We start from the raw sequence: 20,890 nt of genomic DNA, 5'->3' as shown, positions 1-20,890 counted from the left end.
TGATCTAAACAAACAATTGCCCATAATAAAAGCAACAAGTCTTAGTAATCTACTCATTTCTGATGGTTCTAATGATTAAAATCGGCTTTATGGCTAAAATCGTGCTGGAAAATTCGCTTATCGGTGACGAAAAAAAAAAAGAAAAAGTAAACAGAAAATGTTGACAAAATTGCGCGTTCTTGAACTATGAACACTGAAACTTATAATTCTATATTAGATTTTACATAAAAGCCGAGGTTATTAAAATGAAAAACATTTGGTGGGGCCGGCTATAAACACTGATGTTCTAAATACCATACCAACATTTGAGGTGGATATAGCGCCTCGAGATAAATGAGTTTAAAATTATAATTAGCTGAAGAGCTTAAAATATATTCAATATTTAATTTAAAAAATTTAAAGTACTCCTATACTTGTACTTTTGCAGTATTAAAATTAATTGTATTAATTTTTATATCACCCTTAAAGTCAGCCAAATATTTATATTAGACTGCTGTTCTCCTAAAAATGTATAAATGTTTGCGCCAAAAACGAAAATATTTGAAAGATCTTTTTCATATATTTTGCTTAAAAAATGTCCAAATCCAAGTGTACACACACATGTATGTATATAAAGGTATCAAATATTTAACTCATTCCTGAACTTTCTTTTCAACAGTTCCGTATTATTATAATATTCACTCGCATACCCACATATGTACATACTCATATATTTCCAAACGTGAGACCAGTAAAAATGCGAATATGATTGGTTAAAAGGCGTGCACAGTTTAATCGCTGAGCGTGATAACCGCCGAGAAGTTACCATTTAAGTCAACTCACACTTCACACACATATTAGAGCCCGGTTTAGCAATTAAGCCACAGTCAAAGCTCATTCTTCAACGCTCTCCACTTGCTAATACTCATACAATATGACATGCACACACTCTCTTCAGCTTCGCTCTTAACAACTGCTGCTCTTTCCCGGCGCTGCTGTTGCTGCACCAATACCAGAGACGCCCTTGAGGTAGCGCTCCCCCACATGAAGCAGCAGCGCTGAACAACAGCTCATCACGTGCAGAGCCGCAACATTGGTTGCGTTGTTGGTAACTACTTGTGGCGAACAGGATCCAGCTTAAACGGTGCTGCCGCCATTGTTAATCAACGTAACGTCGTAGTTGTCGTGTTGGGGTCGTGTAAGTGGGCATACGAACATTCGAACGAGAAGTTAAATGCCGAAGTGAGTATTTGGCATTCGGTTGGCTCGATCGGAACGGAGTACTTAAATATAACGTTGTGTCCAGTTTTGAGCCAACATCATTCCATAACTGAGCGTTCTCAGTCGCAGTCGAGTTTTAGTAGCAGCGACACCTGAAAAATCGTACGTAGTAAGCAAGGAGAAAAAAAGACGCAACTACAATAAGAACAACAACGCGTGTTTATATGTACAAACAACAATAAAAACGTGAAAAACAAACTCGCGAGTTAAGTTTAGTGTATTCGCATCATCACATCAAACGTAGTCGGCAAAGTGCAAATTATCAGCTCCGCCATCACCACCCCAACAAGTCGAACCGAACAACGACAACGAAATCTGTACGCATACGAGCGTTGTTTGTCGTTTCGGTGATCGCGGTGATTGAAGCGAATGAGTGAGTGAGCGGGTGGAGTGGATTGTGATGTGTTTTTTTTTTTGCTTTTTTTTTTTTGCTTTTTTCTTTGTATTTGTTGTTATAAAAATTAAGTAAAGTGACAATGAAGTGAACTTCGCGAGGTAACCACGACCAACGTCTTGGTTGATTGTTGTTGCCGCCGTGGTGTTACAGTATCCGTCTATCGGTTACTAGCTTCTTCGTCAACTTGGTCGCGGTTTCGTTGTCGTCACCATCGTTGACGTTGACTTTGTGTGCTAACTGGGCTTAGTGTACGTCGTGTGCGCAGAACATCATTATCGGCATCAGTCGCTGTAGCCACAGCCACCGACACCGTCACCGTCATCGACGGCGCAGCTGCAGCCGCAACTGCAGTGAGTGATCTCTGCAGCACACACGAGCGCCCAGCGCAAAGCCACGAGCGCCCAGCAGCAGCACAGTAGCCTCTGCTACCGTAGTTGCAGCAGTTAGCTTTATTACCGCAAAACTATCTGCGAAGTTAAAACGTATCTGAGGTTTCAATACCGTTTTGGTCTGTTTTCGAGTTGGTCGTGTTTCGCTCTTGCGCGTATTTTACGGTTGTGCAGTACTTATAAATATTGATTATACAACAATACTACTACTACTGAGTTATTAAAAAAGAAAATCATTCTGAAATACAAATGCAAGTAAAAAACAAGTTGAGAAAATAAAGCAAAAATAATTTTTAAAGTGTTTTTGTTTTGGTTTTCAAATCAAAAAGCAGTTCGTGCACTTCCTTTTTCAAAAAAAAAGCTACTGTTTATATATGCGAAAGCTAAATCTACAGCTAAAGTTTTAAAAACGAGGAGCTACGGCGGCGACGACAACGAAGGCTGGTGCCAATAAGATTTTCCGTTCAACCAATTTCGGTTGCGGCAACAGAAAAACGCAACAGGAAAAACGCGTACTATTTTTTACAAAAAACTTGTTTCCCTCGATTTTGGCGTTTAAAACCCACAACGGAAATGTAAATTATTCGCCCCCTAAAATTTTGTATTTGAAAAGAAGTAAACTCAAAATAGTTGGAATTCAAATAAATAAGAAGCATACGCGCAAAAAATAGTTAAAAATATATACTTTCACTTGTGTAACAAATTTGAGGAAGACACAAAAAAATATAAATAAAAATATTAAAAAAAGTATTAAAAAACCTTTGTGCAGAGACTTTGTTCTTCTTTGTTCAGTGAACTCTAAACCTCGCAGCTTAAAACACACATAAAAACGCGTTTTATGATAAAATTATAAAGTAACAATTCTCAAAACGAAATTTTACTTATTAAAAAATCATATTTTACAGAGTTCTAAAGACTCATCACTATTAAAAATCAAAGAAAATATATGAGAATTCATTGTTAAATGAAAATAAAACAGCGGTAAAGACAAATACAACGCTCAGTTTTGTAATATCCCGTTTTCGGCGAATTCACATTTGTGGCAACTAAACAAAAAACTGTTGCGCTCTTGTACACGCCTTTGAGGGTAAGTTTTTGAGTATACAAATATTGATATTTGTATTTAAATATTGAGCTTTAAATATTTATTTAATTATTTAGTAAGAAAAATAAAAATGTATATATTATATAGTAGGGAGTAGCAGCGCAAAAAGTCAAATGCCGCTGAAGTAGAAATATTACTAAAATTTGTATTTATGGTCCGATTTGTTTTATATATGAAATGTTTATTAGTAAAGTGCTCAGATATTTCGAGGCAACATATTTAAAGTCCCCTTCGGTTAATGCTATTACATAAGTTAAGTTAAAAGAAATGATTTCATAAAAATATAGCTGCTAACGAGGTATTTCGAACAAAATTTTTTTATAAATCAATATCTTCGCTTTTTGCTTCGATACACAGTTTTAACACGCTTTTCGAAGTCTGCAGTTGAGTAATGTTGCTTAGGATGTTAGACCATTGGCTCCGATGGCTTTCTAAAGTTTTCCTGTCATCGCTAAATACAGTTTCGGAAATAAATAGTAGTCACACGGTAGTAAATACGATGAATTGTGTAACCAAATAATTTGCCTTTGTAACAGAAATTCACTCACAACTCTTGACCGATAAGATGGCACAAATAACAACTCCATTATTTCGTTCGCTATATCCCGATTTACACACAGAGGCAGCTGGAAGGGAGACACTGGGAATTCTCTTGTGCTCTTTCATTCGCGGTCATACAGGCAAAATTGTTTTCGGTAATATTAGTTGGCTTTGATGTTTATTTCCTGAAGTTTGACAACACGAACATGTAGCACAAAGCGTGTCGCCGTACGGGTAACAAAAACCGCTCTCTCTTCCGCGTCCGTCTTTCTGCTACGAACAAAATGTCCCCCTTCCAAATGTTTCCCTGTGTAAATCGGGATTATTAGATTGCTTGCCGCGCTTTTAAAATTACAAATATACGGTATCGTTTGCGATTTGCTTATTATCTCACACTAACGTGAATCTTAGCATCCGCATTCCCCATGAAACACGTAAGCAGACCGTAAGCTAACAGTGAGCTCAAAAATCGCGCTCGTGTCTCGTAAATATGTGAGAAGGTCTCTAATTAATACTCTCACTAACCATGGCAATGTTCTCATTAGAACAACCTACACTAATACAGAAATGTTGATTATCACAAATTTGCCTATCAATTGACTTTTGTACATACAGAATTCCAGGATTCCTAGCATAATTGTCAAATAAAAGTATGGAATTCGATATTGCCCATTTGGCTGAATTTGAACTTTTTGGAGGCAGTTTTCGCACATCAGTTTCAACTCTTCTACACATATCGACCAGAACTTTAACAATTTCACCGCCTTCTATACTGTTCTTGAGATCTTCTAACGAAGTTTCAGTACTTTAAATGATCAAAAAGGGTACACCTCTTGAGTTAATTGGACCTAATAAATAAATTGCATGCCAATTTTGAAAAAAATATATTAACTTCTTCATTTTAAATAATTTTCATGAAAATCTGCTGTTAAGTCTTAAGTCGCTGATGGCTGCAGATCCGTTCGTGTTATTGATTATGCTTACTTCTAAGAACGGATTAGCTTTAATGTCCTCAAGCCATTTCTTCGTAATTTTCTATCACTTTGTAGGAATGTGAAAACAGACTATGCCAGTAATGCTCCTATTTATCGTATTATTCGGGAATTTCATGTCATAAGCAATGCTGTACCGCTTGAACTTGCCCTCACAGAGGTAGTTTTTTATCTTTTAAATAACTTGAATTATTATTTTTAATTTTTTTTTAAATTTTTCTTTTTTTTGGACTCTATACAGTCTGTAAAGTTGTTAAGCCGCATATTTTTATATTTTCCGTGGCTTCTAGGAAGAACAAAGGGCCCCAACTTGAAACCATATACTTAATAAATACATAAATTGTGCCATTATAGCAAAAACAGGCTGTTTACAATGATAATTTGAAAAGATTTAGCAACTTTTAAATGTATAACTACACCTAAAGCTAAATCTAATTGAAAGTTCAAAAAATTTTAAGATTTTTAAATTTAATTCAAAGGTGAAAAAATTTAAAGATTTTCAAAATTTAAAAGAGTTTTAAAATTTATAAGATTTGGAGATCTTTATCTCTTATTTATAAGATTAACAGATCCTAAAATTTTAAATTAATTTAAATTTTTTAGAATTTTTATGTGTTTTGCTCAGCCTTAGTTGTTCAAGGTTATTGTTCGGTGAATTTTAACCAAATTGAAAAAGGTGTATCCCATGAGATGTTAGATTAAATGCTTTTATGATTGCATGAACTAAGTTTCAAACAAAGTAAAATATTTTGTTTAAATATTATAATACTTCTGAATTATTTATTTGTCTAGTAATTTGTCTAGCGCTTTATAGATAGATTCATCAGTCAAAAGGTTCTATATTTTGTTTGTTAATTTTTTTTTTTCATTTTTACAACAATTTAGAAATTACATTATTATTATCGAAAAATTAGAAACACGCAATTCATAAGTTAAGCCCTGTAATTTCCGCAATTCGGGCACACTGCATTACAAACCAGTAATCTACTAATATATACAAAGCATACCCACGTATACATGTACATATGTACCAATACTCCTATTATCAGACTTACATAAAAATATTTAGTTATTACTTATAACAAATTCACGTACTTTTTCAAAACCAAAACCATATTTCTGCCTAACTTCGCCTGACACTTATATTTATAACGCTAGATTGTAAAGAAGAAAAAATAAACAACAGTAGTTCACGTGTATTTCTGAGAGAAATGTGGCTAATCACTTTGCACACTTTTCAGCGTAATTACCAGTTCGTTATCTCTCCTCACTCTTTACAACCATTTGCATGCTTATATTTTTACTCCAGTCACTCACGGGCTTCTACTCCTTTTTCTCATATTTTTTCTGTCATATTCATATACATATGTATGCATGTGTATATTAGTATGAGCTCATTAGGGTGAGTCGAAGTTTTAAAGGCCATAATGGCCGAGTGCAAAATATGAAAATTGTATCGTTTTAAGGAATTTCCATTAAAAAGCAAAAAACCCATCCTAGTAATTTATAAACTTTAACCTTTAAAACATTTATTTAAGGCATTAAAGCATCCTTATATGTACCTATGATACATATCATATCCTCATCTTTTGGCTCTGCAGCTCTTTGTAAGCTTTGGCTTGCTGCACGTAGGACCTCCACACGTCTCGAACGCTTGCGACTTTTTTCCAGTTCGTTATCCTAAGCTCTTGCTCTAGTGTTGAGCGCTCTGGCTTCTACGATTTTCTTCTGCGCCCTCGTACCGTCCATTCTTGTGATGTGACCCAGCCATCTTAACCGCTGCGCTTTGATGAAACGTATAACATTTTCGCCCTTTATCAGTTGATCTAGCTTGTCATTCCATTTTAACCGCCACTCGCCGTGATCTTTGATTGCTCTGAAAATTCTTCTGAGTACTTTTCGTTCGAAGGCGTGCAGTATGCTACATATACTCGTACTCCTATGTATTTTGATAATATTGAAAATAAATTTTATGTTCAAAACATTTGCTGCTTAGCACAAAATGCTTGAAAAATCAAGATTTTTGATTTTCGCTGATGCAGGATATCAGCATTTTATTCCATACAATTTGGCACACCCTTAAGCACAGACTATTTTCACATAGTACGTACATATGTATGTGGCATGCACATGCATACACATATCGTACTTAACACGCCTTTCTCAGCTATTTATCTTCACTTTTGCGTTTTTTGACTCGTACTTGAAAGCTTGCCTAGTTGTATGTTTTAAATCTAGCACAAAACAGATATTTTCAAGCAAATATTTGCATAAGTTTTCGCTTTCATTGTCCGAAGCGCAGCGTTATAAAATAACTTTGGAGTGTTGGTAAAGCGCCAAGAGATAATATAAAGATACAGGCAAATGTACGCAAGCATATGTATGTATGTATATGTATAGGCATAACGACACTATCTAAAGGCACATGGGAGTTCATACATAACTGTTGTACGTGAGCGCTTGCGATTTTTTTCATGTCAGTCTCTCGCTGAGTGATTCATTCATGGGATGCCACAGGATTGATAAAGATAGGAGCACACATGCGTATGTAAGTGTGTATGTATGTCAGTATATATGTATGCACAATAAGGTGTCTGCTAAATAAAGGTTACTAAATTTTCCAAACAGATTATAAAATTTAGTATCTTTTGTGACGTCTGCAAAAATATTTTGCTCAGTAAAGGATTATTTGTGAACTAGACCTAGTTGCTAATATTTTTAGAAATCTCATTCAGCTTTAGAAAAAATGCATATAGAATGCATGTTAAAAGTGCATATATATAAATAAAAATAAAATATAAAACTACATATGTATATACTAAGTATGTATACATGCATACAAAAAAACCATATAATATAAAAAAATTTGAGCTCTTGCCTTTTTATACCTTTTGTAATTTCTGAAAATGATTTTTAAAAACCTTCTTGCTGATCTCTTAAAGACTCGAGTTTTAGAGATAGATTCCGTTGCAAAATCATAAAATCAGCATATAAAGGGTGATCAATTTAGAGGTATCGGATTTTAAATTGAAATAAAACAACGAAATTTCAAATTGATTGGGCAATCTTTATTATTTTCGTGTAGAACCATTCGTGACATTAATTTTTTAAAGATAATCTATTTAAAATGTTGGCCGCCACCGCGCCGTAATTCGCCCACCCTTAAACACTAATTTTAAACGACTCGCGTCTCGCTGGAGGACTTTGGTCGGTATCTCATGAATAACTTTAGGCTTTTAGGCTTCTAATGCCTCAATCGATGCTGGTTTATCCACAAAGCATTTAGACTTTACGTAACCCACAAATAAAAGTGCAAAGCTGGCCAATCCACTGATCCGAGACGAGAGATAATTTGGACACCGAAACGACGACGCAGTAAATCCATTGTTTCACTTTTTTATATGGCAAATAACACCGTCTTGTTGGAACCAAATATTATGGAGATCACGGGTTTCAGTTTCCGGCATCAAAAGGTCATTTATCATAGCGCTATAGCAGTCACTGTTACACTGGCGTAATACTCATCTTTGAAGAAATATGCGCCGTTATTCCTTTAGCCCTATAGGCCGCAACAAACGGTTGTTTTCAATGAATGTAATGGCTGTTCTTGAATGGCTTCACTTTGCTCTTCGGCCCAAATATGGCAATTTTGCTTATTGACGTAGCCATTAAGCCAAAAATGGGCCTCAACGCTGAACACCATAGGTTGTCCTGAGCGCGCGATGAACACTTTTCACGCGCGTCGATTTTCGTAATACAATTATACGATTTGTAAACGTTGTTGAATACTACATATGAAAACTACGTATACTGAAAAAACTATGTATTTGGTTTGACAGCAGTCACGTGCAATCTGTTAGAAAATCCTATTGGAAAAAGTACCTCCAATCTGATCACCCTTTATAAGCTGCGTGGTTAAAAATTCCATTTACTAAATTTCATAGTAATAAAAGCTAAAATAAATAATTAAACTAATTAATTTTTCCCAGAGTTGGACGTCAGCATCTTTCAGCGCAAATCACAAACAATGCAAGTGCATAGTGATATTATTGTAAACAAAGATAGTCTTTATGGAAAAATCGTATTTTCTTAGAAACATTAAAACCTTGATCACTTGATTAGAATTAGTAGCGGTTTACAATTAGCAGCGGTTTAGAATAGGTGGCGAGGGATGAGTAATGCTGCATTTGAGCATTTCAATGTTGATGGCAATATTCTTTCTTTAGCAAACTTAGTAACTAATTTTTAACCCTGTAGGCAGCCCTTCTTGCCAGCCGCCTTTGCCACTATTTATATACGTCCATATTTCACTTTATTCATTACATATATTCACAATCTTTTTCCTTATCACCCATTAAGTTTTGGAATTAGAGAAAAACATGGTAATCGCTTGGTGCGAGGTCCGAACTATATGGTGGATGCATTAAAGCTTCCCAACAACGCTCCCGGAATTTTTTCCCGTAGTAACTACAGATGTGTGTGACCCTGCGTTGTTCTAATGGAACACAACACCTCTTCTATTGGTCAATTGTGGCCGTTTGTGGTCAATCAATTTCTAATCGCCAGTCACCATCCGTTTAAGAAATGTGTCGATTTCATGCCGTTTAGCCATGGCTTCGCAAATGGGAATTCGTTGCATCATATTTTTTGGTGTGTTAATTGGTGTGGCTTCTTTTTAAATCCAGCTTTGCGCAAACGGCTTAAAACTATTTTATGGTCGATCTTTAGTCCCTGGATGATGCTACGACTACTAATATGCCGGTCAATTTCGATTATTTCAGTGATTTTATCGGCATTTTCGACAATACCGACTTTTTCTTTAATATCAAAAAAGTCTGAATGGAATCGACGAAACCAAAATTGCACGTTAAGCTGTTGTAGTATCGACACTATAAACACCATTCATAATTTCAGCGGCCTGGCTTGCACTTTCGCCCTTATCAAAGAAAAACTGTAAAATCTCCCCGATTTTCTCTTTGCTGACTTCCACTGTTAACACCCTGTAGTTCTCAACTGAATGGAAGGAACAAAAAACAGCAAAATAGTTTTTTAGTGTGAAATGTCATTTTGTCAACGTGCATAAACTTTAATGTTTACTTGATCGCTGCTTTATGAGATAGCGACCACTACAGCCATCTAGTGAGAAAATAATGGATTACTTTTTCCTCAAACTATGTAATATTAATATACCGTCCCTCGTAGATTTAGAAGGTGCAGTTTTTAATATAAAAAAGTATCTGTGGTTCCCTTGTGCGCGCGGTATTCTGAATTTTTGTATAACATAGAACATCCAAAGGCTACTCAAGTCTACCCATTAGCTCAAAATTGGAAAATTTCCACATTCATGCGATAATATCACAACCATTCAAATCAACTACGACGAATACCTTAGCCACATGTACATTTTACATGTCAGTCAAGCCTTCTTCACAATTCATACAAGCATGCGCTACGCATGGAGAGCAGAGAAAGGTCCTTAGGGTCCGCTATAAAACGAGGTGCATACTCGAATCTTCAGGTAGAACATTTCTAGAAAGCCCTAAGGGACTATTTGCATAAACTTAAATGTTAGACTAATCTTGAAAAATATTAGAACTCTTGAAAAATTGTGATGATTTTCGCAAATGCCAAAGTGGTTTAAGTACCAACGCCTGCGGCTAATAAAAATAAGCGCACAAATGCGTACTTAAATATCATACATACATAACTATGTATAATGAAAGAGTGTAACAAGAATCACAAGACTCCAGACCCGGATATTAAGACGCACATACACGCGAGTTTCAATATAAATAAGCCACCCTAAACAACGTATAAGCATCACTTCACAGCGAAACAATAGCAAACCCACAAAAGGTGCTATGCTGTACTGATAAAACTCGTTGAAGAAATATTTAGAGTGCAAAAACAGTAACAAATATAAAAGACCAGGTATAATGCAAAAGAAAAAAAAAACGATTAAAAAGCACAAGAGCAGCAAAAAATGTGACAGCAAACGAATGAAAACACCATTTTTGCCTAAAAATTTGGCCGCAGGGTGTAACTACAGATACAAGCGTACATATACACACATAAAAGTGACTGAGTAAAAACTAAAAAATAAATTGTTAACAAATATAAGAAAAAAAAGTAAAAAAAAGTGGAAAAGAAAAGTATAAAAAAGAAATCAGGTAACCAACAAAAAGTTTTAAAATAATGAGGCTTGAAGCATGAAATGGTTATCAGCTGGTAATTATTTGTTTGCACTTATGCATGTACAGTCGGTTTAATGGAAGCGTAAACGCCATAAATTGGACACTATTTTACCAATTCAAAACTGACAAATTGCATTGCATGGACTGATAATATTTAGTATTCATCTGAGCCAACACACGCCACCAGCCAGCCGAAAGCCTCTGCTGCTAGCGCTACGTTTGCTTCAGTTTACCAAATATTTATTATCATGTAAGCTTTTTAAAATAAAAATAAAAAATTAAATAGAAATGAAATATTTAATATGCAATAAAATTTATAGCCACCACCATTAGCTATAATGGCTGCACAGCTTTGAGTCCTACTTTGTGTTGATTTCTACGCATCGGCAACAAAATTGCCGAATTTGACTTGATTGACTATTTGCACGTCCATATTTCTTTTCCTTTAAGTTTTTGTTTAACTCTTGCCCAAAAACATTTTCAATAGGGTTGGCATCAAACTACTGTGAAAGCCAATCCAACATATCAATCTCATTTTGCTGTTTCCACTCGATACAACTTCGGCCTCGATACTTCGGATCGGCGACCTTTTGTAAAACCCAAGATTGGCTAGTTCTTCCAAATGGCTTCACAGCTGATGGCAATAATGCTTCTTGGTAAATTTAAGTCAGCAAAACTGTATGCGAATTGGCGGTAACCACAAATGAACGGCCAAATTCGTTTTTCGTAGAAGCAGTCGCAAACATGAACCTTAACGGGTATTCTGGTCTAGACGCCTTAATTTTAGGTATTTTTAAAACTAAGTAAAAAAAAGGAAACACATTTTTACTGTCCATTTTTTTATGGTTTTTATTAATATTGGAAAAGTATAAAAAAAATTTATAAAAACAAAAATAAAAAAATCGTGGAATTACACGCCGGCGGAGTGGGGGTTACATAAAAAACGGTGCTCCATGGTTGGCATGATTCCAACCCTTGTAGTGATCTAAAACAAACAAATTTAAAAAAAAAATCTTCATTAGTTAGGATGTCGCTATCGGATTACGCCACATCAAAGAAAAAAAAATTCACAAAATGGCGTCAACTTGAAAAAAAGAATTGTTTTATCCTCTTTTTTTACCTTTTCAAATTTAAAAAAAATACTTCAAACTTAAATTTTTCAAAATCCGAGGCAGGCGCGATAGACAGATTTACATATAATAAAAAATTCTTATCAAACTTCAAAGCGATCGGTCAAGTATATTAGAACTTGAGATATCATGACGACCATCTCAAAAAAAGTAGTTTTGAGAAAATCGCGTTTGAAGTTTGGGCAACAATTCCAATAGAATAACTTAGATCATAATTTTATTACTCACTTTAGATTAATCGGCGATATATTTCCAGGTATATATTACAGAAGTATAAAGTATATACATATATATGTATAGAATAAATAAAGGTTGTGTGAGATCTGGAAAGAACGAGTCCTCCTGTCATCCGGTAACATCTGCCATTCATTGTGCGATTCGCTCCACTCGACCGGCTTAGACGCCACGTCACAAAATCCGCTGTATTTCCGAAAATAATTCGAATTTTGAAAAATCAGTTGAAGGGCATATTTTTGAAGGTCTAAACTTTGAAAATATGCAAAAAAACAACAATTTTTTCGAATTTCTAGACCAGAATACCCCCTTAACTGGATGTTCAACAGTTGCTTGAAGTTATGGATTATCAGCAGAACACCAGGATCGACGTATGCAACTATGCGCCCAAAAGCAAGATTCCTCCGTGAATATTAGGTTTGTTCACTTGTTTCGTTCTGAATTTGCCTTAGCCCGTGCAAGCCCATTTTCAATGTATGATAATGAGAACAGCGTTTCTTCAATGTGAGGTCTTCTGCACGTAAACATCCTCGAATCGTGTCTGTTGATGCAGAAACCCCACTTTTTCATAAAATTGCTTCAGCTGCACTCAACGATAAGTTCGGCTTTGTCACAAACAAATCAATTTGATTGAAACAAAATCTGGCCTTGCTTTGGTGAAGTATATTTTTTGGACGTCGTCAAACAAAGTTTAAAACCTTTTAAACTTCGGTATACCGTTAAACCATTTGTGGAACAACATCAAGACGCACACCACAAATAGGAGGAGGAGCTCGGCCAAACACCTAACAGAAGTGTACGCGCCAATTATTTATTTATTTATACCGTTAAACCTATTTATTTATGAACGTTTTCGATTTCTTCAATTATTTTGCTGCAGATACACGTGACCTTTTTTGGGCCCATAGAGTGCAACATAGGAGCACTGCTTCAAATGCTTTTTCTTGCACATAAAAGTCATTTTGTAGAAACAACGTTGGCTCTCTAAATTTCCCCCAAAAACTAACAAATTACACCACGCGTATTGCGAAAAGGGTACACCTATTTAGCAGCATTTCAATTTTTTTCATAAAGGAACTCTAAACTTGACTTTTGCCGTTCACGCTTCCATCAGACAGACTGTATATTTACATATACATCTATTTTCAATATTTTTGCCTGCCTCTCAATTAACTATAGGTATTTAAAAACAAGCAAACAAAAGGTAAAATTACTGTGTATAACGACCGCGCGCCCTTTTCTGGTAGTTATAACACAAACAAACAAAAAATACAATAGAAAACGCAAAAACTTGTGTGTACACGCATATGTGTGTACTAAGTGTATATGTGTATATGTAACTTTTGAAATTAACTTTTTCTTCGTGCATATGTAAGCAAATGTGTAGGTACTACTTTTTTTGTAAAATTACGTACATTTGCTTGCGCCTTTGCCTGAGGCGAGAACCACCTGTTGGTCATCCTATACGTATACGTAAATATTATTGGTAGCGTAAGCAAATACTTTTGTCACCAGATATGTAAGTATGTTTATGCAGTTCTCTTTGGCTTATATTTCTGCATAATTTCTATCAGTCTTCACTATGAAATGGCGTAGCTTAAAATTGGTTTTCTAATTTGATTAAATTTTTTGCTTGGTTGACATTTTTACGCAATTCTCCATTGAAAATTTTTTTTTTGAATTTCAATAAACTTTAAGTCGGGCTGATTGTTGGATGCGTTGCTCACCGCTCACCATTCCCGATGAGGAAGTAGCGATATAAATGAAAGGGATGAATTACTTGCAGAATCTATCCTGGGTACCAGATTACTCATTTGTAGCATAGCCGAGGAACCGACTTTTGTCACAAGGGAAAGGAAAAAGATTTTATAATAGATTTCTGGAGAGTTAGTTAGGTGAACTCGTTCTCAGATCATAGGTATATTGAGTTGAATCTTAGAATCGTAGAAATATTAGGCAGACCAATTGGGTATTGAAATGAAATCTCTTGATGAGGCGCCTATGCAGAGTGTAGAGACAAGCACCTACCTTAACCAAGTAGCCGTTTCCACGACAGTCGGTTCGACGTTACCGAAACGACCCGGATTTATATCCGGCCAAAGACTCTTATTCCAGCAGCATTCCCCTCACGTAAGTATGGGGAATGTTTAGGCTGCTACAACAACAACAACAACAACAACAACCAAATAGTAGAAAAACTCACCAGTAGCTACAACAAGGCGCTTGATGCGACCTGCCCCTTATTCAAGAAGAGCAGAGAGAAACAAGAACCACCTTCGTAGTCGCAATGATTAAATACGCTTAGGAGAGACTGTAACAGATTCTTTAACCGGGTGAAAGCCACTGGTCTGGCTGACAATTGGGAACGTCATAACGACAGCCTCAGAATCTATAAAAGTGCCTTTAAAAGTAGTTCGTGCGAAATTTTTGTGCTCAGTTGATGGGTGAATGGAAACTTCCAGGCTTAGGAAAGCCCTCGACAACCATGTCCATGTAAGAAGGCCGGACGGTTCGTGGACCATGTCTAGTAGAAAACCTCTAGATCTCCTATTAGATAGACACTTTCCCAGCAGCTCAGCAGCATCCATAATGGATCTCCCACATCTGGCAAAAACTCAAAACATTTGGCAACTCTAATATCATCATCATTAGCACTATAGTCTTGTGCAGACCATTGCGTTAACAACTACGGCTCTCCACTCCGACCGCTCCACTACCACGGGTTTCCAATTTGAAATCCCGTATCCGAATGGGTAGGTGGTATGTGACTATCATTCGGAATTGCGTGGGTTCGAATCTCCGTGAAACACCAAAAAGATAGAACAAGTTTTTTGTAATAACGGTCGCACTCGCTAGGCAATGGCAATCCTCCAAGTATATTTCTGCCATTAAAAATCTCCTCGTAAAAATATTTGCTGTTCGAAGTCGGCTTAAAACTGTAGGCCTCTCCATTTGTCGAACAACATCAAAACGCACAACACAAATAGGATGAGAAGCTGGGCCAAACACCCAAAAAGGGTGTAAGAGCCAGAAAGGGCTAGGGCATGCAATTGCGATGTGGATAGATGTTGCCTGGTCATTGCGGTCAATAAAATTGCTGAATCCCAAGATAACCAAGTTGTTATAACTGAATAGGTTGATCAGAAAGAATAGAATCTTAATTCTTACTTCGTGGGAGATTATTAAGAAAATTCTAAATTTTACAAAATTCACATAGTCTGTGTGTACAGACAAATTAAAATCAAAAAACTACTAAGTTGTTTGTAATTTTTAATTAATTTTCTCTGCTTGGCTCGTTCCTTTGATTTGGAAAGATTTAAGGAAATGTCACTCCTTCGTAGCAGATCATTATCATAAATACACAAAATGTATTGCACTCACTTTTATTTTATTTTTCACACATTTTAATTGACTCTCAATTCATCGCCTCAACCGCCCACTTTTCAAATAGTCACTCGGCTCTGCTCGCCTTGGCATTGGCATTTGTAAGAGCAGCAGCAATGGCAATTTCAGGCACTCATGGTAATGAAGGAATGTTCATCAGAAGCAAACGAAAATCTAATTTTAAAGAAAGAATGTTGTCAAAACAAACAGCAATAATGCATTGAGCACAACATCAGAAGATGAAAATAGACACAAACAGAAGACAAAATATTATCTCAAATAAAATTCATTTTGCAATAAAATCAGTCTGCCTGCCCGCAAGTACATAAGTACTATGTATATGTGAATGTACAAAATTTATTGTTGTTGTTGTTACCTTTTTTGTAGTTGCTTTTGCTGGCGCTCTGCCAACCTTGTCTGCTTGTTTATCTGTTTGTCTGCCTGACAGTCTGTGTGTTTCCTATAAAACCACACAACTCCCCATGTGTATGTTCACATACATACATATATGCATTTGTAGAATTGTTCTAAAAGCTCTAACCCAGCAGGAAAAACCTTAACATATAAAAGAAGATCTCATACTGCGAGTAGAGGCATACACGTCTTCAAAGTGTGCTCGGTAAGTTACTGGTGCGAGTTGGACAAGAAGATGATTTTTTTTTTTTTAATTCATAAGAATTTACGTAGTTACTTATAATCTAATAAAATTTTACAGTATAAAAAAGCTTTTGCTGTTAGTTGCCTTTCTTCACTTATACATTTTGTGAACGAAAAAATAATTCAAATTTAAAAACTGAAGTAGTTTCGTTTAAAAAAATTAAAAAGTGTGCTTTTTCCAAGAGATTTTTTGAAGTCAGCAAACTTTAATCGTAGGAGAAAAATGTCGGTGCCGTTTGCAAACTCTTTAAAGTAAACTCTATCAGCTTGAAACTACTGTAATGAATACATCGCCTTTCAAAGTGTTGAATGTCCCTCGGCTCTATCATCCCTTGAAGTAAACTATCATAGCCCTGAAAATGTTGAACGTCCAATCCTATTCACCTTCCACAAATCCTGAGCTACATGCCATTAGGGATAACGAGGAAGCTTGTAGATTGGCTACAAAGACATCTTCAGCTACACTAATAGAACCCGAGCTCTTTCTGACAGTGCGGCAATACACCAATAAAGAAGAATTCAGTAGAAAAGAGAAGAGTAAAAAACCTACACCAAGAGAAAATATCAAAGAATCGGTGTAACCTTAAAAGTTTCCAACACGTTGCAAATCTTCCAAAAACAAGCAAAGGATTCTTACGACCGTCTTCAAGGACTTGTAAGCATGATTACGAATAGGTTTGATTGTGCAACATCTTCAACCCAAAGACATCAAAACCCCTGCTCTTCGAACGCGGCACTATCTTGAAAAGCGGAAAACACCTTAGTTCGGTATGTTCAAAGAAAACCCTAAGCCCAATGTTTTCGTACGGTTTAAAAGAGAATAGTGCCTGAATAAAGCATTTTGAAAAGAAGAGGGTACAATAGCAATGGCTACCAATCTTACCTTCCATAGGGCAGGACATACACAGAGAAAGTGAAAAATAGTTTCCTTTTTCTACGGCTGATTATAACTATGGCAGAATATATGGTAAGGGATGCCCATTTGAGCTGCCTGCTGCTCTATGAGCCAGAAGCCAGTTATCACTGCCGTGAGGATACAGACATCCCTTATTGTTGTTGTTGTTGTAGCAGCATAAACATTCCCCATACATGTACGTGGAATGCTGCTGGAGTAACAGTCCTTGGCCGAATATGAATTCGGGTCGTTCCGCTAACGTAGAACGGACTGTCGTGGAAAGTACGAAGGTAACAGACATCCCTTCGTTTCATATTTGTGAATTTTAACGTTTGTTTGTGGTTGTAGATGGACCATAACGTTCTGCTAACTTTGCAGGTTGTCTGCTGCCTCCATCCGCGATTCATACATATTTTGAGAAGATTGCATTTTTGATTGCGCCCGAAGGTGTGAATATCGATTCTGAATATCGTTTCCTCCAATGTTCGGATGTTCCGGGACCCAGATTGAGGAAGCGTTATAGTTCACGCTCTAGGAGCTGAGACTATTCTTGTTTTGTTCCACCAATTTGGAGGTTGTTGTAGCCGAATCCGGTGCCTGGATTGCAGCTTGTTTATCGGAAAGAATAGCGATATTGTCCTGAAAAGAGAAGTGTGCAATAAGTAGCCTACAAGTTTCGCCTATTAACTATACTTCCGCCTGGAAGAGAGAGCTAGTATTAGGAAGACGCACAGATTATGTGCTTAGATGGTACAATAGATATTTTATTCTCTACCGATAACCTTTGCAGCAGTTTGCCTTATTTTGAATTATATTTTATCTCAATAAATAAATAAATATTTTATTCTATATACATACATATTTATTCATTTGAAACTGCTTTCCTGCTGGGTATGTTTGTGTTGTATGTGTTGACATGCTAGAGTGTGCGTGTAATCACAATCGCTTCCCCTGCACTGCTATTAGTTTTTTGCCCGTGTTTTTAATTTCTTGCTTCGCAGTTCATTTATTTTTATGCATGTATGTATATAGTGTATATAGTTGTGCATGTGTAATGACATGCTGGCCTACTGGTGTTTACTTCCGATTTCATCAATGCAAAACATTTCTTGCAGATTGCAATTGTGCGATATTGGTTTTATTTGCATTTTCTAATAGACGTTTTCCTATTTATTTGCACATTTGCCTCCCTGTTTTTCTGCCTTTGATTTTCTATAGGCATTATTGCATGCACATAGATTTACATTTACAGCAACTTTTATTATATTTCTAATGTCAGTTTATTGATTTTGCTTCAAGTATGTATTTATTGTCATTTTTCTTTCCTAATATAGAATTATTATTTTTATTTATTTATTAACATTTGGATTTCAACGTGTGTTGCTTTTCTTATTTGATAGCCGAGCAAAACAAAATAAAAAATTGCAAATATCTCACAATGCGATCACTTGAAATGCTGAACACCAACGCATTGATATTGAGAGTTGGCGACACGAGCAGCTTTTTTTGTTTGCTTACTCACTTGCGGTGTGCTCGTTTACAATTGCAATAACAATTAAATTGCATCCATGCGTATGAAATTTAAGCGTGAAAATGTAAACAAAACATTCTAAGAAAAGGCATTCGATATTTTTTCTGCAAAATTGCATGCACGTGCATACATACATACATATGCACAAACTTACAAAGATGAGTCAATGCAGGGTACATTAAATTATTTATTTTCAATATCAACGAAAATTGCACCTGAAAAACAGCTGCGTTAAACAACCGCAAGAGCGGGAGAGAGTGAGTTGCGAGTGTGTTTACGTTGCGTTTTTTTGAGGACAAAGCACTTGCTCTGACATAAATCTTACTATGTTGCTTTGCTGCAGCTGCTAAGATGCACTTAGTACTGATAAACTTTTAGTTGAAATGGGCTGAAAGCTAAGTTATTGCCAATTTCTGTGAATTGGGTATTTGCTGCATAATTCAATGCTATTTTTATACTTTTTCGGGAGAGCTGAAAATTTTGAATGATTTCAAAACTGTTTAATAATCAATGCAATTGAAGAGTTGCTTAGTGGTGTGTGCATATATGTGATGTGCATACATATGTATGTAAATATATTCAAGAGTATATATAGGAATAATAATAAAAAATATTTTGCTAGTACATAATAAAATATTAATAATATAATATAATAAAAATAACAAAAGAAAAATTATAATAATATACAATATAATTATAAAATTATAATAATAATAATAAGAAATAAGAAAATAATAAGAAAATTGTATTTATAATTTTAAAGTCTGATAAAAAAATTATTTGACAAAATCTTTAGCAGTTTAGATTTATAAAATTTTATTATTTATGAATTATACATTCCTAAATAATAATAAATATAAAACGACTTCAAAATTTTTAAATATTCAAATAATAATAAATAAATAAATTTTCAAATTATAAATCATGAAAACTAATAGTAATACAATAAATAATTCTTAACTATATTCCACATTATTAAAAAATAAAAGGTGACTTAAATATATTTACACGCACTAAGCTAAAGCAAACGATATTCAAATAAAGTAATCAAAAAGCGACTATTAAGAAACCATTTCAATAAAGGTGGAAAAGTGTAATTGTCAGGTAAGTTCCTTTTAAAATATCTTTAAAAATTTAATAAGATTAAATAAAACTAAAAACAAAAGAAACTCTCATGAGTTAACTAAATGAGACGTGGGTTTAAAAGGACTGGCACTGTCAGCAAAGCAAACCCCTGTGGACGTAAGTTAGATAAAGATCTGTAAAAAGATCTCACTTAGACCTCTAGAGCCCATTGTTTTGCCAGTGCTATGTAAATATTTGGAGTCGAAGACATTATTTTATGTCGAACGATTAAAAATAATATTCAAACAGTTGGATGGCCTATGTAGATTTTAACAAGAAAACTCAGGTACGTTTCCAATCCAGCGGCAAATGGAGGAGAGATGCTTTTGACTTCCTTGTCGGCACCTCTTCCCATACCAGCGCGAGCTTATGTGAGATTATTGTCGATTAGCCAAGTTAATATCGGCAAACTGATGGCTCTAAGATGACACGGTTTTTTCACGTAACCGGGACATCATCTACCAAACGGCAGTGCTAGGTGTTTGCGAAGCCAACAAAGGTCTTAGGGAAGAGGTGTGCATGAATAGAGGAGACGTAGCCAGACGGCACCCTGTATCGAAATCCAAGCAAAATAGCCTTTCGTTCAGTGCCTCCGCCGATAATAAACTCTATCAGCTAGGTTCTTGGTAATATGAGCATCGGAGCGACTGAAAGAACAGATTAATTTATTTACGACCAATGATTACTCGATCGATTTTAGTATAAATTGTATGAGGTTTGTTCACAGAATGGTCGCTTTTTATTTTTCTTGCTATTCGCATTCAGCAAAATCAATTTTGTCCACTCCAAAGTAAATGCAACAAATTTCGGCCTTGAGCTTTGCTAGGTTTAAGGTGAAAGCCTTTTCGAACTCCGTGTATAAAGTGGTAGTTCTGATAGTTTTAATGCGCTGAGTTTTTCACAGTAAGGAAATTTTTCAAGCTGTTGTCGAATTGTGAGGAACATTTGCGAGTTTGGCAATTAGGCTAGAAAGGATTTTTTTTTTATTTTTACAATATAATACCAAAATCATTACAAATATTCAGCTTTGATAAATAAGCAATTGGATAAATTTGTT

The 20,890-nt window shown here is 35.5% G+C and overlaps 1 protein-coding gene across 2 annotated transcripts in view; it reads left to right on the top strand.

The window, feature by feature from the left end:
• The first annotated feature begins 1,283 nt into the window (after nucleotides 1-1,283).
• LOC128857767 (UNC93-like protein) overlaps nucleotides 1,284-20,890 on the top strand; it is a 135,053-nt gene continuing 115,446 nt past the window's right edge. Inside the window, exons 1-2 of one of the 2 annotated variants that reach the window (XM_054093516.1) lie at nucleotides 1,284-1,362; nucleotides 2,952-3,133. The gene's annotated coding sequence lies outside the window, so the exon portion shown is untranslated. Of the gene's footprint in view, nucleotides 1,634-2,951; nucleotides 3,134-20,890 lie in introns of both variants that reach the window. The other variant, XM_054093514.1, reaches the window with a different exon arrangement.

The sequence above is a fragment of the Anastrepha ludens genome, chromosome 3 (genome assembly GCF_028408465.1).
Source record: "Anastrepha ludens isolate Willacy chromosome 3, idAnaLude1.1, whole genome shotgun sequence".
NCBI classification, from domain to species: Eukaryota; Metazoa; Arthropoda; class Insecta; order Diptera; family Tephritidae; genus Anastrepha; species Anastrepha ludens.
Note: the sequence above shows the minus strand (reverse complement) of the source record. Positions and strands in the feature narration are given on the sequence as shown.